Here is a 25,848-nt window from a genome sequence, read left to right on the forward strand (position 1 = left end):
ATGAAGGACGCACAAGTAGGAATCAGACGTAAAACTTATAAAAGGTGGCACTGAAGTCGCAAGATTAATCTATTCATGGAATAAGTACCGTTCCGATACGCATTATGAGACGATTGATGCATTTGCACCAAAAAATCAAAAATCGGTCGTGGGCGGCCATGCAACACCTCCTTTCCAAAGATTACAACCATTGAACCATGCCATCCTCGAATGTCAACATCACGCCGTAGTCTTAGAACATCACGTTATTCATCACGACATGTCCACTTGTTTCTAGTCCTGCATAGCCAAGGCATTACTACATTGTTTTGGGAGGGTATATACGATAAAAATTACTCTTTCAGGGAGATGTATCCCTCAAAAAGGGCCATAATTGTTTCATAACACACCTGATATCTAGTGATTTACCCCATGTAATATTATGGCATACGCACTAAGGTTATATAGCTTCGAACCGTTTTTATTGACTGTGGTTAAGATGTACCGACATATTACCACATGCCCTCCACCTTGGGTCGCGAGTTCGAATCCCATGTTTGCCAGGTACTGACCGCTGGTCGGTGGTTTTTCTCCGGGTACTCCGGCTTTCCTCCACCAACATACTGGCACGTCCTTAAATGACCCTGGCGTTAATGACGTTAAACTAATCAAAACAAAAAAAAACATTGACTGGAGATTCTTTGTGATGTCATTACTTGATATCTGTAAACATGACATGATGTCAGGGCTCGAGAACGTCATGACAACGTGTCGGCTTCCGCTGGAGTGTTGCAACACATTGTGATGATGCGATTCTTCGAAATGTAGGTTATTGTAGTATTTGTTCATTTTCTATTAGATTTTGTTTTATAGAACTCGACGAGTAAAGTTTTGCTTGACAAAATTCGCGAAAAGGAAAGAAACAAAATAAAATAACACCCAGAAAAAAACCCCAGAAAAAATCTTCTTACACTCGTTTTACAAAATGCAATACACTCACCTTATATACAACATATTAACATATCAATATTAACAACCTATAAAACAAGACAGATAACTCTGGGTGAGGGGAAGGGGGTATTAACCAGCCATGTACTTACAATTCCTGTCTTGGTTAGGCAAATACTTTCGGATACATGAAATACCATTCACAATTATTTGTTTTCAAAATTACAGTGCATGCATTTTTTCTGTGATTCCGGAATATCCGGAAATCTAGAGCTCAGCAATGTGATTGCATTACATATTTTTCTGAAATTAATATAGGCGTATTTATTTTCAGAGAAAATATACTTGATTCCTCAAGCACCAGCGATATCGACTACATTAACGATTTATCGGACAAGAACACAGGTAAGTTTGTGAAGTATTGCTTCTACTTTACCATTTCTTTATAGTATATTATAAATATGCATGAATTGGAAATAGATTGAAATGTATTCCAAAAGACATCAAACGAATATATAGTTCCGACTAAACCCCGGAATAGTTACCCACGCATGCGCATCGCGACCTAGGGGTGGCAATACTTACATCGGCTACGTTGCCAACAACATCGTGGAAAGTTGCAGTGCGTTCGGTTATACAAACCGAGCGAACAAGGTAGCGAAAGAAAACATCAACAAAAAAAGCGTTTTGTGAATTCCCTACAAACAAACACAAATCTTCTCAGAGCAGATCAGTCCATTATTCTAGTCCATTATACGAAAGAATTGGTAGCCAACCGTAAATTTGTACGACTGTTCCGAGCACATTTTGACAGGGTGGAACTCAGACAAACAGGACGACGTTGATTATTCGTCGTCGGTATTCCCCATCAAAACGAAGAAAGTAAACAAAAGAAGACGCAAAACTTATCACTCACCGGGATATGTCAAAGGTAAATACTCTAATAATACAGAAAGTCGACTGGTGATAAAAGTGTTTTCCATCTATGGTTGTTCGGCATTTGTTACTGCATGTAGTCATCATGAGTGAGGAGGATTTTGTCACTGTTTCCTTACACTACTAAACACCACGTGCACAAATACAAAAGAGCCCGCGACGTATTTGTCAAAATCCCGAGTAACAAATCATTCTCACTTATAAATCTTTGATGACGTGTACTTAATTAAGCATGCAATTATTATCAGATTCTGTTGTATCCACTTATAATAGACAACCAGTTAGAAATAAAATAATTTTATTTGGATCGGTAGCCGATATTAAGTAAACGCATAAAGACAATTAGACTGACGTCACACAAGTCAGAATAAAAATGGTAGGCTAAAGTGTAATTTGTCTAGGAGACAGATTTAAATAGATATTTTCAAATTTTTTATCTGAAACCTTTTATTATTATGAATAACATATATATGACATGTTTATATTGACTAAAATATTGTTTAAAGTTGTATGGTCTATAACTTAATAATTTTGTCATAGTAAAAACTGTTTAAGTGTTATTCATATTTTACTCCGTCCTCTGAGATTTAAACTTTTTAATTTCACCCCTTTTAGTAAAGTGGAAGGACTTGAAGTATTTTTAACTACATAAATTCAGTATCTATCTAAAACTAGAAATGAATGTGTCGAGTTTTATTTATATTTTTTCAACAAATGCTAATCGTTTCATGAAGTTTTGTCTAATTGAAACTTAAAGGAGAGGTATCACTATGTGCCGTTTACAACCACTAATTGATAAGCATGATATTTTACAGGAAGATACCTTAGGGTCAACTGCATATTATAGTATTGACTTTGTAAAGTTCAGTTAAAACAAATTGATGAAAAAATTAAAAACTTTAATAATTTACATTCAAAAACTGCAAAAAATATTAAATTTTCACCTTTTGACCTCTGAAATTACCGAGAACTAAGAAAAATGGGTATTCTGAATACCATATGCAGTTAACCCTAAGGTATTTTCATGCAAAATATTTTGCTTATCACTGAGTGGGCGAAAAACAGCTATAGAGATATATTACCCACTAGCAACATGTAACCATGCAGTTAAATCCCCATAGTCATTTTCCGTTTTAAAATTTAAATATTTAATACATTGTAATAATAGTGATGATGTAAATTATCGTCATCACCCGCGCTTGTTGAATCGACCTTACATTATTTCTAAAGTAGAGAATTCCTAAGTCCGTTGAAGAGATGTCCAAATTCACTGACCAGTATTCTGAGGTAAGAGTTGATGCATCCAGCTTAGCAAGGCCAAAGTATGCAGGACATAAGTCGGCTTCTGGCCATGCCAATCAGCAGGTACAGTCTGTAAAGACATCTGGTAATACAATACAAAAAAAAAAAAAAAAAAAAAAACAGTTTCGGGTTCGATGAAGCATTGCTACATATGTCATTCAATTGTCCACAGAAGAGTGGCAAGAAGTGAAACACAACCAATTGTGTAGCTTCAAAGGATAAGAGATAGGAGCAGAAGTCATATGCTCTTCAGAAAAAAGACGAAACCGAAAAAACCTGATTTCGACAGAAAGGAAAAATTATCTTCTTCCTGTATTGAGACCACCAGTTGTGCAGTGGTTTCTTGGCGATCATCCGGTATCAGGTTTGAGGGACTCTGGCTATGAGCGCTGTATTGTTCATACGTGTCTTGTGAGAGATGAAGACCACACTGATGAGACAGAGACGTGTATATTAGCTAATGGATAAAAACTTAATGTTCCTGTTACTAATCCATTTGTTGACACACCATACTTTAAAGGTAAAGTACGTACTTGGTGTATGGATACTCCAGTTTATGATTTATTACTTGGTAATATCAAGGGAGCAAGGAAACCATATGATACAGATAAGGATTGGAAACGAGATGAAGGATTAGATGCGCTTGCTGTACAGACAAGGGTACATAAGCGGAAAGAGGAGGTTCCTAGTATCAAGGTTCCTAGACCGAAAGACTCAGGGTCGCCAGTAGATATCATGGATGCTCAGGAGGATGACAGCCTGAAAACTATTTGGGAGATTGCGAAGAATGGAACTACCAAAGGGCGGTCAGATGTGTAGTGTAAATGTACTGATCCAAGGGAGGTAACTCCCACTTTGGTTTTGTTATTAAATTCGTTAATCAAATATGGCGTTATCACGTTTGTGAAGCTGGGGATTCATAGTGTTAAATCCGGTACATCCCATTAACACGGATGTGGGTGGCATTACAAAATTTGATGCGTATGGAGACGTAAACACAGTCGGAACAAGGTGGAAACGTTGGCGGCGTGGTTTTGAACTGTTTTCTGACGGAAAGGGTGTAACTAATCCGAACCAGAAAAGAGCCCTACTCTTACATTCAGCAGGAATAGATGTACAAGACATTTATTATATGCTAGATGTTAGTGATCCAGGAGAAGGTGAGAATGTTTATGGTGTGGCGTTATAGGCTTTAAATCAGTATTGATCACCCCCCAGGTAAATGTGGCTTACGAGCGCTCACAATTTCGCGCCATGGCTCAGTTATCAACAGAAACTGTGAATCAGTTTATAACTAGACTTCGTCAAAAAACAGTTCATTATGGATTTCATAACGTTAATGAGAGCATTAGGGAACAGGTCATTGAAAAATGTGCATCGCAGCGGTTGAGAAGGAAAATTTTGGAGCGAAACAATGTCAATCTACAACAATTAATTGACCTAGCACAGTCACTGAAAATATCGGAAACCAGAGCTATGTCTATTGAACAAAATCCGAGAGAAAATGTCAACAAAATCGGAGAACAAAAATATGAAAAATGTAACGACAAACGTAAAGGCAACAATGGCTATTCCAAAAATAACACAGGGTCACGTGACAAACAGCACGCGGTGAAGGGTTCATGCTACGCATGTGGCAGGGAAGGACATTTCCGAACAGATTCACATTGCCCAGCCAAAGGGGAAAAGTGTAACAGATGTCATAAGATTGGACATTTTGAAAAAGTGTGTAAAACCAAAATTTCATCTGAAAAAAAATTTCACGAAAATCATCAGTGAAAGCAGTTTATGAACATGACGATACTGAGGAGTCAGCGTATTTGTTTACAGTGGCAGATAAACATCAACAAGGGGATATTAATGTAAACATTGGAGGAGTCGACGTACCAGTTGTCATAGATTCGAGCGCATCAGTGAATGTGATTGACCGAGAGCTATGGGAAAGTATGAAACAGAAGAATATTAAGTGTGATACACGGTTAACAAACATGAAACTATTTGCTTCAGCAACGAGAAACCTTTAACAGTAGCAGGTTGTTTCACAGCTGACATTTGTATTCCTAGTAGAAGAGAACGAGCTGAATTCTATTTTGTGGAGGAAAACGGACAAGCTTTATTAGGTAAGGAAACTGCGCAAAAGTTAGGAATTCTGAACATTACAGTGCCACAGATCAACGTGGTGATGAATGACCAAGAAAAAAGTAAACAGATTTTGGAAAAAATATCCTTAATTGTGTAAAGGTGTATGGAAACGCAAAGATTTCCAATTGAACATTCCTATAAACAAAGATGTAAAACCTGTTGTTCAACCTATCAGAAGAATTCCTTACCACTTAAGGGATAAATTAGAAAACAAGCTGGATGAGCTGGAAAAGCTAGACATCATGGAGAACGTGGAAGGCCCAAGTGAATGGATTTCACCAGTTGTCGTCCTGCCGAAACCTAACGGTAATATCAGATTGTGTGTAGACATGCGTCGTGCAAATTCTGCTGTAATACGGGAACGTTATCCTATACCATTTATCGACGAGATTATACAGGACCTTAACCAGAGCCAGGTGTTCACCAAGCTAGATATCAAATGGGCCTATCTTCAACTGGAATTAACACCAGAGTCACGCGAGATCACGACATTCATTACACACAAGGGTACCTATCGTTATAAACGTTTAAATTTTTGTGTATGTTGTGCACCTGAGATGTACAACAAAGTCATACAACAAGTGTTTGAAGGACTGCCAGGTGTCAAAAGTATCTTTGATGATGTTGTGGTATAAGGAACATCCCAGGAGGACCACGATAGCAATCTTGAAGGTATTTTGACATCAATGCCAAAGCAGGGGTAATTACAGATGCAAGTCCAGTGGGTCTCTGAGCAGTTTTGGTACAGGAACAGGAAGGAGTCCAGAAAAATCTGTTTTATCTGTTATGCGAGTCGTACGTGCGAAAGGTTCCATGTATACCTATTCAGTCAAGATTTCGAATTACTTACCGACCATAAGTTTATGTTTTCACCAAAATCCAAGCCATGTGCTCGTGTAGAAAGATTGGTGTTACGCAAGCAGTCGTACCGTTACAAAGTGAGATACATTTCAGGATCTAAAAAACATTGCCGATTCGTTATCAAGGTTACTGCCATCGTCATCGGGTAACTTGACAAGGAATCAAACCGAGACCGAGGAGTACGTGCGTCTGATTGCGGAAGAGGCAACACCTGTAGCATTGAATATGGCAGATATTGACCGTGTTTCAAGGGACGACCCAGAATGTGAAAATATCAGAAAATGTTTGCTGTCCGGCAGATGGCATGAATCAGAGTATAAACAGTTCTTACCAGTTAAGTCAGAGTTATATATATGTGCGCTGGGAAATTTGATTTTACGCGGAACGCGAATTGTGATCCCACAGAAATTGAGGAGTCATATTGTAACAATGGGACACGAGGGACACCCAGGGATTGTTGCAATGAAGCAGAGACTCAGGAGTAAGGTATGGTGGCCTCAAATGGACAGAGATATAGAATCATACTGTAAATCATGTTACGGTTGTCAATTAGTGTCTAAACCGGAGTCCCCTGAACCCATGTCACGAACAGCATTTCCATCCAGACCATGGAAACATCTAGCAGTAGACTTTTTGGGACCGCTCCCATCAGGAGATGTGTTATTTGCACTGGTAGATTATATATAATTACTACTCTCGTTGGTTAGAGGTCATCCCTATGAAATCTACGACGACCGAACGCATAATTGACGTGTTGTCCAACATTTTTGGAACGCATGGACTTCCATTGTCTATTACAAGTGATAATGGACCAACATTTGTGAGCTCACAGTTTAAGGCGTACTGCAAGGAAAATGGCATTGTGCACCGACGGATTACCCCTATTTGGCCCCAAGCGAATGGAGAAATCCAAAGGCAAAATAGGTCACTGTTGAAACGGCTAAAAATAGCACAAGCAGAAGGGAAAAGTTGGAAGGAGGAGCTACAGAAGTACCTATTCATGTATCGGTCTTCTCCGCATGCAACGGCAGGGAAAAGTCCAGATGAATTACTTTTCGGGAGGAAATTACGAACCAAACTGCCTGAACTACTGGAATATGAAGACAGAGATCTGGAAACGCGCGATCGGGATCAGGAAAGGAAGGAAAAGGGAAAAGACTATTCTGACATAAAAATAGGCGCGAAACCAAGTAATATAAAAAAGGCGACAAAATTCTAATCAAGAAGGATCGTGAAAATAAATTATCAACAAATTTTCATCCAAAACCGTTTGTCGTGCTTGATTAATTTGGAAATAGTGTTGTAGTGCAGTCAGAAAGTGGAGTGCAGTTCAAAAGAAATATCACTCATGTTAAAAAAAATCCAGGAAAGGAAGAATGCGTTGTGTGGAAATCAAAAAATCAGTCAGATATAGGTGTAGGTCAGAATGGTGCCTGTGCATATGGTGAAAAAGAAATGAAATGTGTTACATGGCAGTGAAAAATGTGAAATCCAAAATAGTCAGAGCAATGTGTCGACTAAAGGTTATTTAGGTTACAAAGGTGAAATGGTGTCATTGGAAATTCATGATTCCGATAATGAACTGGAATTGGATATTGAAATGCCTGAACCTGGATCGAACAACGGATCACAGCAAATAACACCGTCCCCAAAGACACCGAGTTCCAGGCCTGTCCGACAACGTAGAGTTCCACAGATTTTGTGATGTTCTAAAGTTACTAAAAATGATAAGACTGTAAATAATGTATTGTTACAATTAATTATCATATAAATAATTCTAGAGATTTGACTTGTGCATATGAGGACTTAACTTTGAGGTATTTGCAGCTTAACTGCATAAAAAATGAATATTTACTAGTTGTTACAAATTGAATTATTGAATAATTAATAATAAAAATATTTCACTAAAGTCAAGTATACTGATAGTTGTGTGATATTTGCAATTTCTTATTTCTTGGCAGAAAAAAACACCAGTTCACTTTTCATATAATACAATTAAAATGGACAAGGTTGAATCATATACATTAATGATGTTTTAAAATTGTATTAATTACAATTATCTTGATGTCCAATTGAAAAAACAATTGAAGGGAGAGATTGTAGTGTACATGTACAAGGGAGGTAACTCCCACTTTGGTTTTGTTATTAAATTCGTTAATCCAATATGGCGTTATCACGTTTGTCAAGCTGGGGATTCATAGTGTTAAATCCGGTACATCCCAGGACGGGGAAACCAAAAGATGGTGGACAATCGCGTTTTTTTGTATCAAGGGGACTGTTGTTTAGGGAACTTAAAACACCTACATGTGCTAATGAACCGTTGTTTAAGCAAATTGTTGTTCCTAAAGTGATAGCAGAAGATATGGGAGCGAAGAGGACATTGGCGAGAATTACCTCAGAGTTCTTTTGGCCAGGAATCACTTCTGACGTAACAAGATACTGTAGGTCATCTGATGTTTGTCAGAGGACTAACTCAACAGGAAAAGTTGGAAAAGTGCCAATTGAATCTATGCCATTGATAGACATTACTTTTCAACGAGTAGCTATAGATAAAGTTGACCATTGGATCTAGTGACGGAGAGGGGTAATCGGCATATACTTAAAATAGTTGACTATGCGACGAGATAACCTGAAGCAGTGCCGTTGAAGGGGATGGAAACAGAACGCATTGCAGAGGCATTGGTTGAAGTCTATAGTAGGGTTGGGATACCGCAGGAGGTTTTGACAGATCAGGATGCACAGTTCCACAATACCATCAAATGCACTACCGATATATCATCAGATACCAATATATTTCAGGACACTAGATCCACCTTTGTTGAAGGGGCCATTAGTACTGACTTGTATTCCAAACCTACTGATTCTCATCTATCTATTCCGTTCCAGCAGTTGTCATCCCTCGGATACCACCAGAAGCATTCCTTATTCACAAGCTTTACGAATCCGTCGAATAGTGTCCGACAATACCACCTTCGAACGCCGGTGCGAAGAGATGAAATGCCAACTTTTCTCTCGAGGATACAAATCGCATCTGATCGACCAAGAAATCGACAAGGTCCGCGCCCTAGATAGAGCCAATCTCCTCATATACCAAACCAGAACTGCCACTCAACGTGTTCCCTGTGTGGTAACATTCCATCCTAACCTACCACATCTCCCTTCTATCCTTCGGAACCACTGGAAAATCACTGAGTCATCAACCAAACTTAGGCGTATTTTCCCAGAGCCACTGCTACTAGCCTACCGCAGACCAAAAGAAATTAAAAAGACCTTGTAGGGACAGCAAACTTCCTCCTCTTGCTCCTGCTGCACAAACCAGTTCATTTCAGACATGGAACAATAAACGGTGCATGATGTGTCCATACACAGCATCCATAGACACATTTGAATGTGAAATCAACAACAGAGCATACAACATCCGACAGAACCTGACGTGCAAATCCAGCAATGTCATCTACCTCCTCTCGTGTAGGAAATGCACAATGCAATACGTTGGGAAAACCGGCGGTCCACTCAACGTCAGAATCAACAATCACCGCTGGTCTATCAAACAGAACAAACCAAGCGTCGATCGAGAGAGAGATTCTGGATTACCTATCTGCAGACCCGCTATCCCAATGGCATTAACGAACGTTAAATATAATAATTGACACCAATTGATCACTCGCTTTTCAATTAATTATCCCTACGTACAGCATTTTCCCGATCTGTTCTACGCGTTTTTTTATCCTATAGATATGCTGCCCGGCAACAGGCGATTAATATTAGGACATTGCTTCTTTGCACACACACCGAGGAGATAGTTGACTAAATTTGCATCCTATACCAATGAGCACTATTTATAAATTTCGCCACACATCTTACGTCACACGTGGCACGCTTGCCAGCAATCGCTCATATTTTAGCGTTCGGCCGAATAGCATGGATTTGTTTTGCTAGATGGCCTTCTTATACCTAAAATTAGAAAGTTTTCAAAACTACTACATTTATTTGAAATATTAGCAATGTTTATCAACATTAAAATATCGCCAAACACAACAATAAACTGTATCTGTCGGCATTGGCTGTTTATAACGGAAAGAACCGAGTGCATCTTTGAGTTCGAAATCGGGGTCGCTGAAAATCTCATCCGGCTAATGGATATAGTGTACACCACTAAGAGGCGTCGCTTTACTTAGTTTTTTTCCTCCATTTTTTCCTTATTATAAACTCTATATAAGAGGCAAAAAAAAAAAGCCTAATAATGTTGGCAGGTTTAGCGGACTAATACCTAACATCATGACAAATGAAAATAAAATATTGGTAGAAGCAAGTATGAAACCATATGAATAATGAAAACTCTTCTTTATGGCTGCAAACACCTTTATAGTATAGGATTATTTACACTTAGAAATTCTTCACAAAACTTCTGTATACGTTTCAACGTTTATTAGATTAAACACAGTAATCAGGAACCTGTAGTCGATTAATTTTTGTTTTCAGTCGATAGCAGATATGTCCATTAGACAGATGAGTTTTCCTTCGATCGGATGTTTTGAATGTTCACGCATCGCGCATGCACATAGGGATTGTTTACACTCGCCGAAAGATAATAATATGAAATAGTGACCAGGTCGTTTCTATTTATTTTCAGTTTTTCTCCATTTTCAACAAAATAATTTAACCAACTTTTAAATTTTGTTATTAAAACAAAGTACACAACTTTTACAAATATTTTTAGTTCTATAATTCTTTTTATCTTGTATTACATATTTTTTTAACGATTTAGTCCCTTTAAGTTTAAGATGAGATTAATGCAATTTACTCACACATTGTTAATTTGAATTGAAATTACAAAAAATAATTAGATGACCAGGTGCAGAAGTACGGCGGCATATAAGGGCCACTATATAATTGTATTTATCTTGTACCTACAAGTTAGTATCTTGTACGTACAACTTATTATATTGTACGTACAAGTTGGTACGTACAAGCTAGTATCTTGTACGTACAACTTTGTATCTTGTATGTACAAGATAGTATCGTGTACGCACAAGCTAGTATCTTGTACGTACACGTTAGTATCTTGTACTTAAATCTATAACTTAGCATCTTGTACCTACAAGTTAGTATCTTGTACGTACAACTTAGTGTCTTGTACGTACAAGATACTAGCTTGTACGTACAAGTTAGTATCTTGTACTTATATCTATAACTTAGCATTTTGTACCTACAAGTTAGTATCTTCTACGTACAAGTTTGTATATTGTACCTACAACTTAGTATCTTGTACGCACAAGTTGGTATATTGTACGTAAAAGATAGTATCATGTACGTACAACTTAGTGTCTTGTATGTACAAGATAGTATCTTGTTCGTACAAGATAGTATATTGTACGTACAAGATATTATATTCTATGTACAAGATAGTATCTTGTTCGTACAACTTAGTATATTGTACGAACAAGATAGTATCGTGTACGTACACGCTAATATCTTGTACGTACAATCTAGTATCTTGTACGTACAAGTTAGTACCTTGTACGTACAAGTTAATATCTTGTACTTTATATGTATAACTTAGTATCTTGTACGTACAAGTGAGTATCTTGTACGTACAAAATAATATCTTGTACTTATATTTGTAACTTAGCATCTTGTACCTACAGGTTAGTATCTTGTACTTACAACTTAGTGTTTGTACGTACAAGATAGTATATTGTACGTACAAGATAGTATCTTGTACTTACAACTTAATATCTTGTACGAACAAGATAGTATCGTGTACGTACAAGCTAGTACTGTGTACGTACAAGCTAGTATCTTTACTTTATATATATAACTTAGTATATTGTACGTACCAGTTAGTATCTTGTACGTACAAGATAGTATCTTGTACTTATATCTATAACTTAGCATCTCGTATCTACAAGTTAGTATCTTGTACGAACAACTTAGTGTCTTGTAGGTACAAGATAGTATATATTGAACGTACAAGATAGTATATTGTATGTACAAGATAGTATCTTGTTCATACAACTTAGTATCTTGTACGAACAAGATAGTATCGTGTACGTACAAGCTAGTTTCTTGTACGTACACGTTAGTATCTTATACTTATATCTATAACTTAGCATCTTGTACCTACAAGTTAGTATCTTCTACGTACAACTTAGTGTCTTGTACGTACAAGTTCTTATCAAGTTGAGTTGATCTGCTGTTCATAATGGAAAAATTAATGTGTCATAATCGTTATTTGAGTTTGCCGGATTATCAATTAAAACTGGTCATGCATAATTACTTGCATGGTTTTGAAACTGTCGTTGTATAGTTGCTCCATTAATATGGGACATTGTAGAACCGTATATAGTTTACTTAACTCCCCTTTATGTCAGGGTTATGTGTAATTATGTTTAGTATCTTGTACTTATATCTATAACTTAGCATTTTGTACCTACAAGTTAGTATCTTCTACGTACAAGTTTGTATATTGTACCTACAACTTAGTATCTTGTACGCACAAGTTGGTATCTTGTACGTAAAAGATAGTATCATGTACGTACAACTTAGTATCTTGTATGTACAAGATAGTATCTTGTTCGTACAAGATAGTATATTGTACGTACAAGATATTATATTCTATGTACAAGATAGTATCTTGTTCGTACAACTTAGTATATTGTACGAACAAGATAGTATCGTGTACGTACACGCTAATATCTTGTACGTACAAGCTAGTATCTTGTACGTACAAGTTAGTACCTTGTACGTACAAGTTAATATCTTGTACTTTATATGTATAACTTAGTATCTTGTACGTACCAGTTAGTATCTTGTACGTACAAGATAGTATCTTGTACTTATATCTATAACTTAGCATCTCGTACCTACAAGTTAGTATCTTGTACGAACAACTTAGTGTCTTGTAGGTACAAGATAGTATATTGAACGTACAAGATAGTATATTGTATGTACAAGATAGTATCTTGTTCATACAACTTAGTATCTTGTACGAACAAGATAGTATCGTGTACGTACAAGCTAGTTTCTTGTACGTACACGTTAGTATCTTATACTTATATCTATAACTTAGCATCTTGTACCTACAAGTTAGTATCTTCTACGTACAACTTAGTGTCTTGTACGTACAAGTTCTTATCAAGTTGAGTTGATCTGCTGTTCATAATGGAAAAATTAATGTGTCATAATCGTTATTTGAGTTTGCCGGATTATCAATTAAAACTGGTCATGCATAATTACTTGCACGGTTTTAAAACTGTCGTTGTATAGTTGCTCCATTAATATGGGACATTGTAGAACCGTATATAGTTTACTTAACTCCCCTTTATGTCAGGGTTATGTGTACCACATTTTATCAAATTCTGTGAAGTAGTAGTATAAGATGAGTTCACCGGACAAAGTTGTCTCTACAGTCAGACAATCAGACGGACAGACGGGCAAGACGATTCCAGTATACCCCCTTAACATCTTTGCGGGAAATAAAAACAGGAGCAAACGAATTCATATTTTTCTTCGGTGACAAAAGCTAGATAATTTACATCTAATTTATCATTGAAAAGTTTGAACTTTTATTTTACTTCAGAATACAAGTATTAGAAATACTTAATTGCATTCCGAAAAAAATCCAAGGTATTATGCCCTATGTGGAATGGGTTACTGATTGCACAGACAACTAAAGCAAAACAAATTATTTTATATTCGTTTTTGTGTTTATTAGACATACATACACATGATTAATCATCAGTTATTGTCCAAATGATGATACTAGATAATTAAATATACATATATATATTCGCAAACTTATCAAACATATCAATACCACAAAATATCGCAAGAAATTCTTTATTTCCCTTGGGCTAAAACCACGGGAAAATATACGTATTGCCTCCTGCGATGCCATTTTGACAGTAAACCAGTCACATTACCTTTAATACCGAGATTTCCAACATCATACTAACTTGTACGTACAAGATAATAACGTGTACGTACAAGATACTAAGTTGTACGTAGTACAATATAATAACTTGTACGTAAAAGATAAAGGGAATTTTATAGTGACCCTTATACGCCGCCATACAGAAGATATCTAGTATATATTGCCTATATTCTATATTTTTTATTAACAATGATGAAATTTATATTTCAGTGAAAAATATTCTAGTTATTTACTGCAAACATTGCAGTCAGATAAAATTGTACGAAGATCAAAGTGGTTATAAGTAAAATAAGATAATAAGTTTGTAGAATTATGCGTTATTGATCATACTTACTACAATTAAAATTAAGCAATGTCAATAGTTTCATATTCACTAACACATTCACAACTTTTGTTTATCACAGAAGCCAAGGAAAAATGAAGGTCACCCAGGAAACTTCGTCTGCTTTAACAGAAAACACGTGCTCAGATCTCAAAGGTATAAACGAAACAAATCACATTTCCTCTGTAAGACAAAATGGCTGTTTAACGTTTTCTAGACGGTTGCACATTTCCATATCATATATTTAAGTGCGCTCTTAATTTCGATTTAATATCTGACAAATTATCTCAGTATATTACCACAGTCCGAAATTGTTTGGATAACATAAAATCAGACGATATTTTTATAGGCTTTGATATACAACAAAATGCAAATCAAATGAAATGATATGTATACCGAACCTTTCAAAAAATGACAATTGTCTATCGGATATAATTCAATGACAAATCTGTGTATAGTGGACCCTAGATAATCCGGACTTTGATAGTTCGGAAACCTCACACTCTGGATGGAAATGTCGGGAAACAGAGTTAACTATTAACTAAGTAAACAAATTCCGTCCGTCCGGAAAACTCGCATCACTTTGGGCTGGAGACGAAAATGTCCGTATTATCGAGGGTTCACAGTATGAATAGTAAAGAAAATGCTCCTTTATCTTGTGAATGAGAAACACACTCTTATATTGTAGCTATATCTATGCTTCTTCACATTAGTGCAAGAAGCAAAAATTTGCTGAAGATGATATCTTCAATATTCAACTTTCATTTTGGGACTCTATTGTCTATGAAATCGTTACGCCGTTATCTCAGTCAATCCTAAGCGACGTTACAAACGGCGACGACATTTTCTCCTTTATCGGCTGATAAAGTAGATTTTAACCCAATGGAAATGTTTACTACTACAAAAGCAAAATTAAAAAGCATATTGAAAACAAATCCAAAAGGCAATCGAATAAAACATACATTGTACAACCTGAAAAAAAATAGAAAAATAGAAAATCTAATAAGGCGTGTTAAAATTAACTCTTTCATATGTATCTTCAAAATCCAATATAGCTGACTGATGAGAGGCGCTTCAGCAATCATCAAAATAATTGACCAAATATCGGACGAGTTGTTAAAAAGGAACGCCGTATTCTCAAAGAGGAATAACTCGAACAAACCAATACTGGCAAATTAAGGCACATCACTCTTAAAACCATATACAACTATCAATTCAAATTCAAAAATCATTTACAGCCAGTTATGTAAGAGATACACAATGGTTTAATATAAGACGGTATGAACGGTGAAACAAATGTACTCCTATATTGTTAACTCATACATCAATCATCAAAAATAAAAGATTAGCAATTACAGGAGATAATAAGCAATGGTTAAAAGTAAAATTACATACTTTGTTTCAGAGAGTTATGCGTGGTTCATCATACTTACTACAAATGAAATAAAACAAGGTCAATAGTTTCATATTCACTATCCCATTCACATGATTGATTTGAATAATATTTGCCTTTTGCAGATTCCAAAGAAAATGGAGGTCACCAGGAAAGTTCGTCTGCATTACCAGAAACCATAGATCATAAAGGTATATACAGTTTGAAAGGGATAACGTCTATAAAACGTCTTTTCATTATATCATTTTTCTTATTTCAGGCGTTGTTATTTACTGCGCTACAGCTACTGTATTGGGGAAATAACTCTATGTAGTCTGTGAAAAAGGATAATCCAAAGATACTGGTTTATTACAGTCGGGTGCGGAGCGGAGAAATATCCAAATCTACAAATCCAAACCTATGCCGTAATGCGAATAATACAAGTATCACAAAATAATAATATACAAAATATACAGGAACAAACATGTAAACAGCACAAAAATAAAAGCATAACAAACTATTGCAATGCTGTATAGTTGTTGAATTTCGCCGGTGTAAAATTTCGCGAATTAATTGATATTTGTTTTTTTCGCAATTCACCATTGTAGTCTTTTAAAAAGCGTCATTTTTTCATAGCTGACCCGTTTATCACATAACTGACCCGTTCAGCCTTAAAATATAGCTATGTCATAACTAACTTAAGACAAACGTGTAATAACACTATTATAACAGGTAATACTGATGCCATGATCAAATTATGACGTCGTACGGATTGTCTCGGCAGATTTCGTCACTAATTATATAGAAACGAATTTGAAAGTTTTGTCTGAATAAACATATTAAATACTTATCATGTGATAATATAATCTTGCAATCGTGGATACGTAATATGAAATTTTAAAGTCGTTCAATAATTTGATATGCCACTGGCCGAAAGGTTCGTGAGACATCACATTATCGAACTCATTTAATAATTTTCAAATTACAAAGTCACTCATGTAAGATCCTCTATTTACGTGTTAATTTCTGGTAAGAAAATCGAATTTGGCGTGTTAAAAATAGCTTTTATCTTCAAAATACAATATGGCTGACTAATGAGAGGGGCTTCAGCACCCCACAAAATAATTAACCAAAAATCGGCCGAGTTATCTGAAAGGGACGCCCGATTGTCTAAGGGGAATAACTCTAACAGACCAATATTGGCAAATCAAGACACATCACTAGTACGAAAATCTAATACTTTTGCTATGTGTCTAAGATGCATAAACTAAGCTAATTTAAAAGAGTTATTTGCCTTTTTCGACAATATTTATCTCAACCTGATTCTGATGAGATGACAATTCAAATTAAAAAAAAAAAAACATTTACAGCCAGTTATGTAAGAGATACAAAATGGTTTAATATAAGACGGTATGAACGGTGAAACAAATGTACTCCTATATTGTTAACTCATACTTCAATCATCAAAAATAAAAGAATAGCAATTACAGGAGATAATAAGCAATGGTTAAATGTAAAATTAAATACTTTGTTTCAGAGAGTTATGCGTGGTTCATCATACTTACTACAAATGAAATAAAACAAGGTCAATAGTTTCATATTCACTATCCCATTCACATGATTGATTTGAATAATATTTGTCTTTTTCAGATTCCAAAGACAATGGAAGTCACCAGGAAAGTTTGTCTGCTTTACCAGAAACCATAGATGATAAAGGTATATACAGTTTGAAAGGGATAAACGTCTATAAAACGTCTTTTCATTATATCATTTTTCTTATTTCAGGCGTTGTTATTTTACTGCGCTACAGCTACTGTATTGGGGAAATAACTCTAATGTAGTCTGTGAAAAAGGATAATCCAAAGATACTGGTTTATTACAGTCGGGTGCGGAGCGGAGAAATATCCAAATCTACAAATCCAAACCTATGCCGTAATGCGAATATACAAGTATCACAAAATAATAATATACAAAATATACAGGAACAAAGATGTAAACAGCACAAAAATAAAAGCATAACAAACTATTGCAATGCTGTATAGTTGTTGAATTTCGCCGGTGTAAAATTTCGCGAATTAATTTATATATGTTTTTTTCGCAATTCACCATTGTAGTCTTTTAAAAAGCGTCATTTTTTCATAGCTGACCCGTTTATCACATAACTGACCCGTTCAGCCTTAAAATATAGCTATGTCATAACTAACTTAAGACAAACGTGTAATAACACTATTATAACAGGTAATACTGATGCCATGATCAAATTATGACGTCGTACGGATTGTCTCGGCAGATTTCGTCACTAATTATACAAAAACGTCTTTGAAAGTTTTGTCTGAATAAACATATTAGATACTTATTATGTGATAAATATAATCTTGGAATCGTGGATACGTTAAATGAAATTTTACAGTCGTTCAATAATTTGATAAGCCACTGGCCGAAAGGTTCATGAGACATCACATTATCGAACTCATTTAATAATTTTCAAATTACAAAGTCACTCATGTAAGATCCTCTATTTACGTGTTAATTTCTGATGATATTGATGAGAGGGGCTTCAGCACCCCACAAAATAATTAACCAAAAAATCGGCCGAGTTATCCGGAAAGGGACGCCCGATTGTCTAAGGGAAATAACTCTAACAAACCAATATTGATAAATCAAGGCACATCACTAGTACGAAAATCTAGTACTTTTGCTATGTGTCTACGATGCATAAACCAAGCTAATTTAAAAGAGTTATTTGCCTTTTTTCGACAATATTTCTCTCGACCTGATTCTGAAAAGATGGTAATTCAAATTCAAAAATCATTTACAGCCAATTATGTTAGAGATACAAAATAGGTTTAATATGAGACGGTATGAACGGTGAAACAAATGTACTCCTATATTGTTAACTAATACTTCAATCATCAAAAATAAAAGATTAGCAATTACAGGAGATAATAAGCAATGGTTAAAAGTAAAATTAAATACTTTGTTTCAGAGAGTTATGCGTGGTTCATCATACTTACTACAAATGAAATAAAACAAGGTGAATAGTTTCATATCCACTATCACATTCACATGATTGATTTCAATATATTTGGCTTTTCCAGATTCCAAGGAAAATGGAGGTCACCAGGGAAGTTCGTCTGCTTTACCAGAAACTATAGGTCATAAAAGGTATATATAATTTGATTTCTATAAAACGTCTTTTCATTATATATTTCTTATTTCAGGCGTTGGTAATTTAGTCTGTGAAAAAGGATAATCAAAAGATATAATTTTCTTTATATTGGTTTTATTACAGTCGGATGCGGAGAGGGAGAAATATCCCAACTCTACAATTCCAAAATGCCTTAATGCGATTTATACAAGTATCACAAAATGATAATATATACAAAACATACAGGAACAATTATGTAAATAGCATAAAAATTAAAAACATAATAAACTGTTGCAAATTGCTGTATAATTAATTTTTCTTTGTTTTCATTACCAAAAATCTGGCTTTCTGATTGGCCAATATTTTTTTTGCTACCACTATGAAAAAAAATCCGAGAATGGCGCGAAACCCCGACGTTATCGTGACGTCACAATAGAGACATTGACGTTGCGTATTGATTAGGAAAAAAGAGTCCCTTGAAAAAAACCACTGTAATAGTACATTTAAACATACTTCATTTTATTCAAATTGAGGTATATAATTATATTATAAGTATTGATGGTCACTATTTTTTTATTTTATCGGGGTATGAAAGAAAAATTGTTTGCAAACTTTTGTGAGAATCCGCTACGCGGATTCACACAGTTTGCAAACAATTTTTTTTTTTACATACCCCGATTATAAATTAATAAAATTAGTGACATCAGATGCTTAAATTAGTTGTTTGAATTTCGTTCAGTGTAAAATTTCGCGAAATTAATTAATGTTTGTTATTTTTTCTTAACTCACCATTGTAGTCTTTTAAAAAGAGTCATTTTTTCATAACTGACCCGTATATCACATAACTGACCCGTTCAGTCATAAAATATGGCTATGTCATAACTATCGTAAGATACATGTGTAATAACACTATTATCACAGGTAATACTGATGTCATGATCAAAATATGACGTCGCACGGATTGTCTCGGTTGATTTCACCACTAATTATATAGAAACGAATTTGAAAGTTTTGTCTGAATAAACATATTAAATACTTATCATGTGATAAATATAATCTTGCAATCGTGGATACGTAATATGAAATTTTAAAGTCGTTCAATAATTTGATATGCCACTGGCCGAAAGGTTCGTGAGACATCACATTATCGAACTCATTTAATAATTTTCAAATTACAAAGTCACTCATGTAAGATCCTCTATTTACGTGTTAATTTCTGATGAGACGATGAGAAGGGGCTTCAGCAGCTACACAAATAATTAACACAAAAATCGGCCGAGTTACAGAAAGGAACGCCCCCGATTGTCTAAGGGTAATAACTCTAACAAGCCAATATTGGCAAATCAAGGCACATCACTAGCACGAAAAATCTAGTACTTTTGCTATATGTCTAAGATGCATATATCAAGCTAATTTAAAAGGACTTATCGCCTTTTTTCGACAATATTTGTCTCAACCTGATTCTGATGAGATGACAATTAAAATTAAGAAAAAAAAATTACAGCCAGTTATGTAAGAGATACACAATGGTTTAATATGAGACGGTATGAACGGTGAAACAAATGTACTCCTATATTGTTAACTCATACATCAATCATCAAAAATAAAAGATTAGCAATTACAGGATATAATAAGCAATGGTTAAAAGTAAAATTACATACTTTGTTTCAGAGAGTTATGCGTGGTTCATCATACTTACTACAAATGAAATAAAACAAGGTCAATAGTTTCATATTCACTATCCCATTCACATGATTGATTTGAATAATATTTGCCTTTTGCAGATTCCAAGGAAAATGGAGGTCACCAGGAAAGTTCGTCTGCATTACCAGAAACCATAGATCACAAAGGTATAAACAGTTTGATACTATCGTAGGTATTTTACTGCGCTAATTTCACCGCGCTAAAGCTAGTGTATTGGGGAAATAACTCTAATATAGTCTGTGAAAAAGGATACTCCAAATATATAATTTTCTATATACTGGTTTATTACATTCGGGTGCGGAGCGGAGAAATATCCAATTCTACAAATCCAAACCTATGCCTTAATGCGAATATACAAGTATCACAAAATGATAATTTACAAAACATACAGGAACAAAGATGTAAACAGCACAACTAAATAAAAACATAACAAAACTATTGCAATGCTGTATCAGTTGTTGAATTTCGCGAATTCGCGAATTAATGTTTGTTATATTTTTTTTTCGCAATTCACCATTTAGTTGTTCTTTTAAAAAGCGTCCATTTTTTTCATAACTGACCCGTTTATCACGTAACTGACCCGTTCAGCCATATAATATGGCTATTACCATCAAACATCATATGGGACAGATGTGTAATAACCACTATTTTTATAGGGTAATACTTGATCACCATCTTCCAATAATTATGACGTTCGCACGAGATTGTGTTGCTCGGCAAGATTTCGCATCTATTACTAGAACGGAATGCTGTATTGTTGTTGAATTTCGCGAATTTAATTAATGTTTGTCATTTTTCGCATTTTCACCATTTGTTGTTTTCTTTTAAAAAGCGTAATTTTTCAAAACTTGACCCTGTTACTCATATAATGACCCGTTCAGCCATATGATTATGGCTATACATCAAACTCATGATACATGTGTAATAACACTATATATACAGGTAATACTGATACCATGATCAAAATTATGACGTTCGCACGGATTGTCTCGGCAGATTTCACGTCACTAATTATATAGAAACGAATTTGAAAGTTTTTGTCTGAATAAACATATTAATATACTTATCATGTGATAAATATAATCTTGCAATCGTGGATTCGTTATATGAAATTTTACAGTCCCGTTCAATAATTTGATATGCCACTGGCCGAAAGGTTCGTGAGACATCACATTATCGAACTCATCAAATAATTTTCAAATTACAAAGTCACATCTAAGATCTCTATTTACATTATCGAACTCATCGGTTTATAATTTCAAATTACAACTAGCACGCGTCCACTCATGTCTAAGATCCTAAGCTAATTTAAAGAGTTATTTGCCTTTTTTCGACAAATTATTTTCTCAAATGATTCTGAGTGATGAGATGACAATTCAAATTAAAAAAAAAACATTTACAGCCAGTTATGTAAGAGATACACAATGGTTTAATATAAGACGGTATGAACGGTGAAACAAATGTACTCCTATATTGTTAACTCATACATCAATCATCAAAAATAAAAGATTAGCAATTACAGGATATAATAAGCAATGGTTAAAAGTAAAATTACATACTTTGTTTCAGAGAGTTATGCGTGGTTCATCATACTTACTACAAATGAAATAAAACAAGGTCAATAGTTTCATATTCACTATCCCATTCACATAATTGATTTGAATAATATTTGCCTTTTGCAGATTCCAAGGAAAATGAAGGTCACCAGGAAAGTTCGTCTGCATTACCAGAAACCATAGATCACAAAGGTATAAACAGTTTGATATCGTAGGTATTTTACTGCGCTAAAGCTAGTGTATTGGGGAAATAACTCTAATATAGTCAGTGAAAAAGGATACTCCAAACATATAATTTCCTATATACTGGTTTATTACATTCGGGTGCGGAGCGGAGAAATATCCAATTCTACAAATCCAAACCTATGCCTTAATGCGAATATACAAGTATCACAAAATGATAATTTACAAAACATACAGGAACAAAGATGTAAACAGCACAAAAATAAAAGCATAACATACTATTGCAATGCTGTATAGTTGTTGAATTTCGCCGGTGTAAAATTTCGCGAATTAATTAACATATTTTTTTTCGCAATTCACCATTTTAGTCTTTTAAAAAGTGTCATTTTTTCATAACTGACCCGTATATCACATAACTGACCCGTTCAGTCATAAAATATGGTTATGTCATAACTATCGTAAGATACATGTGTAATAAAACTATTATCACAGGTAATACTGAAGTCATGATCAAAATATGACGTCGCACGGATTGTCTCGGTTGATTTCACCACTAATTATATAGAAACGAATTTGAAAGTTTTGTCTGAATAAACATATTAAATACTTATCATGTGATAATATAATCTTGCAATCGTGGATACGTAATATGAAATTTTAAAGTCGTTCAATAATTTGATATGCCACTGGCCGAAAGGTTCGTGAGACATCACATTATCGAACTCATCAAATAATTTTCAAATTACAAAGTCACTCATGTAAGATCCTCTATTTACGTGTTAATTTAAATTCGTTTAATATGAGACGGTATGAACGGTGAAACAAATGTAACAGACCAATATTGGCAAATCAAGACACATCACTAGTACGAAAATCTAATACTTTTGCTATGTGTCTAAGATGCATAAACTAAGCTAATTTAAAAGAGTTATTTGCCTTTTTCGACAATATTTATCTCAACCTGATTCTGATGAGATGATAATTCAAATTCAAAAATAAAACATTTACAGCCAGTTATGTTAGAGAGATACAACAAATGTTTATATATGAGTATGGTAATGAACGGTGATTGAAACAAATGTACTCTTATATTGTTAAACTCATACTTCAATCATTCCTTAAAAAGATTAGCAAATTACAGGAGATAATAAGCAATGGTTAAATGTAAAAATTAAATACTTTGTTTCAGAAAGTTATGCGTGGTTCATCATACTTACTACAAATGAAATAAAACAAGGTCAATAGTTTCATATTCACTATCCCATTCACATAATTGATTTGAATAATATTTGCCTTTTGCAGATTCCAAGGAAAATGAAGGTCACCAGGAAAGTTCGTCTGCATTACCAGAAACCATAGATCACAAAGGTATAAACAGTTTGATATCGTAGGTATTTTACTGCGCTAAAGCTAGTGTATTGGGGAAATAACTCTAATATAGTCAGTGAAAAAGGATACTCCAAACATATAATTTCCTATATACTGGTTTATTACATTCGGGTGCGGAGCGGAGAAATATCCAATTCTACAAATCCAAACCTATGCCTTAATGCGAATATACAAGTATCACAAAATGATAATTTACAAAACATACAGGAACAAAGATGTAAACAGCACAAAAATAAAAGCATAACATACTATTGCAATGCTGTATAGTTGTTGAATTTCGCCGGTGTAAAATTTCGCGAATTAATTAACATATTTTTTTTTCGCAATTCACCATTTTAGTCTTTTAAAAAGTGTCATTTTTTCATTAACTGACCCGTATATCACATAACTGACCCGTTCAGTCATAAAATATGATTATGTCATAACTATCGTAAGATACAGGTGTAATAAAACTATTATCACAGGTAATACTGAAGTCATGATCAAAATATGACGTCGCACGGATTGTCCTCGGTTGATTTCACCACTAATTATATAGATAAACACAATTTGAAAGTTTTGTCTGAATAAACATATTAAATACTTATCATGTGATAATATAATCTTGCAATCGTGGATACGTAATATGAAATTTTAAAGTCGTTCAATAATTTGATATGCCACTGGCCGAAAGGTTCGTGAGACATCACATTATCGAACTCATTTAATAATTTTCAAATTACAAAGTCACTCATGTAAGATCCTCTATTTACGTGTTAATTTAAATTCGTTTAATATGAGACGGTATGAACGGTGAAACACATATACTCCTATATTGTTAACTCATACATCAATCATCAAAAATAAAAGATTAAGCAATTACAGGATATAATAAGCAATGGTTAAAAGTAAAATTACATACTTTGTTTCAGAGAGTTATGCGTGGTTCATCATACTTACTACAAATGAAATAAAACAAGGTCAATAGTTTCATATTCACTATCCCATTCACATAATTGATTTGAATAATATTTGCCTTTTGCAGATTCCAAGGAAAATGAAGGTCACCAGGAAAGTTCGTCTGCATTACCAGAAACCATAGATCACAAAGGTATAAACAGTTTGATATCGTAGGTATTTTACTGCGCTAAAGCTAGTGTATTGGGGAAATAACTCTAATATAGTCAGTGAAAAAGGATACTCCAAACATATAATTTCCTATATACTGGTTTATTACATTCGGGTGCGGAGCGGAGAAATATCCAATTCTACAAATCCAAACCTATGCCTTAATGCGAATATACAAGTATCACAAAATGATAATTTACAAAACATACAGGAACAAAGATGTAAAACAGCACAAAAATAAAAGCATAACATACTATTGCAATGCTGTATAGTTGTTGAATTTCGCCGGTGTAAAATTTCGCGAATTAATTAACATATTTTTTTTTCGCATTTCTCCATTTTAGTCTTTTAAAAAGTGTCATTTTTTCATAACTGACCCGTATATCACATAACTGACCCGTTCAGTCATAAAATATGATTATGTCATAACTATCGTAAGATACAGGTGTAATAAAACTATTATCACAGGTAATACTGAAGTCATGATCAAAATATGACGTCGCACGGATTGTCTCGGTTGATTTCACCACTAATTATATAGAAACAAATTTGAAAGTTTTGTCTTAATAAATATATTAAATACTTATCATGTGATAATATAATAATTTGCAATTGGATACAAGTCGTTCAATAATTTGATAATGCCACTGGCCGAAAGGTTCGTGAGACATCACATTATGAAATTTTCAAATTACGTTCAATGAATTTACGTGATATGAGCTGTTGAAGAGGGCTTCAGCACACTACCACACAAAATATCTTAACCAAAAATCGGCACGAGTGTATCCGACATGGGAGCCGATTTGTCTCACAGGGTAAATATACTATAACAAAACCAATATTCATTGCAAAATTCAAGGAACTCATATTACGAAAATCTTAGTACTTTTGCGATGGGTCTAAGATTAAACCAAGCTAATTTAGAAAGAATTTGCCGTTTGTTCGACATTATTTCTCTCGAAC

The 25,848-nt window shown here is 34.5% G+C and overlaps 1 long non-coding RNA gene across 1 annotated transcript; it reads left to right on the forward strand.

Annotated features, from left to right (window-relative positions):
• Positions 1 to 1,258: 1,258 nt before the first annotated feature.
• LOC138330867 (uncharacterized) lies at positions 1,259 to 24,838 on the forward strand. The gene is made up of 4 exons (XR_011209606.1): positions 1,259 to 1,332; positions 17,449 to 17,514; positions 22,333 to 22,398; positions 24,803 to 24,838. It is a non-coding gene; the product is annotated as an uncharacterized lncRNA (long non-coding RNA).
• Positions 24,839 to 25,848: the final 1,010 nt, after the last annotated feature.

This window comes from Argopecten irradians, chromosome 9, assembly GCF_041381155.1.
Source record: "Argopecten irradians isolate NY chromosome 9, Ai_NY, whole genome shotgun sequence".
NCBI lineage: Eukaryota > Metazoa > Mollusca > Bivalvia > Pectinida > Pectinidae > Argopecten > Argopecten irradians.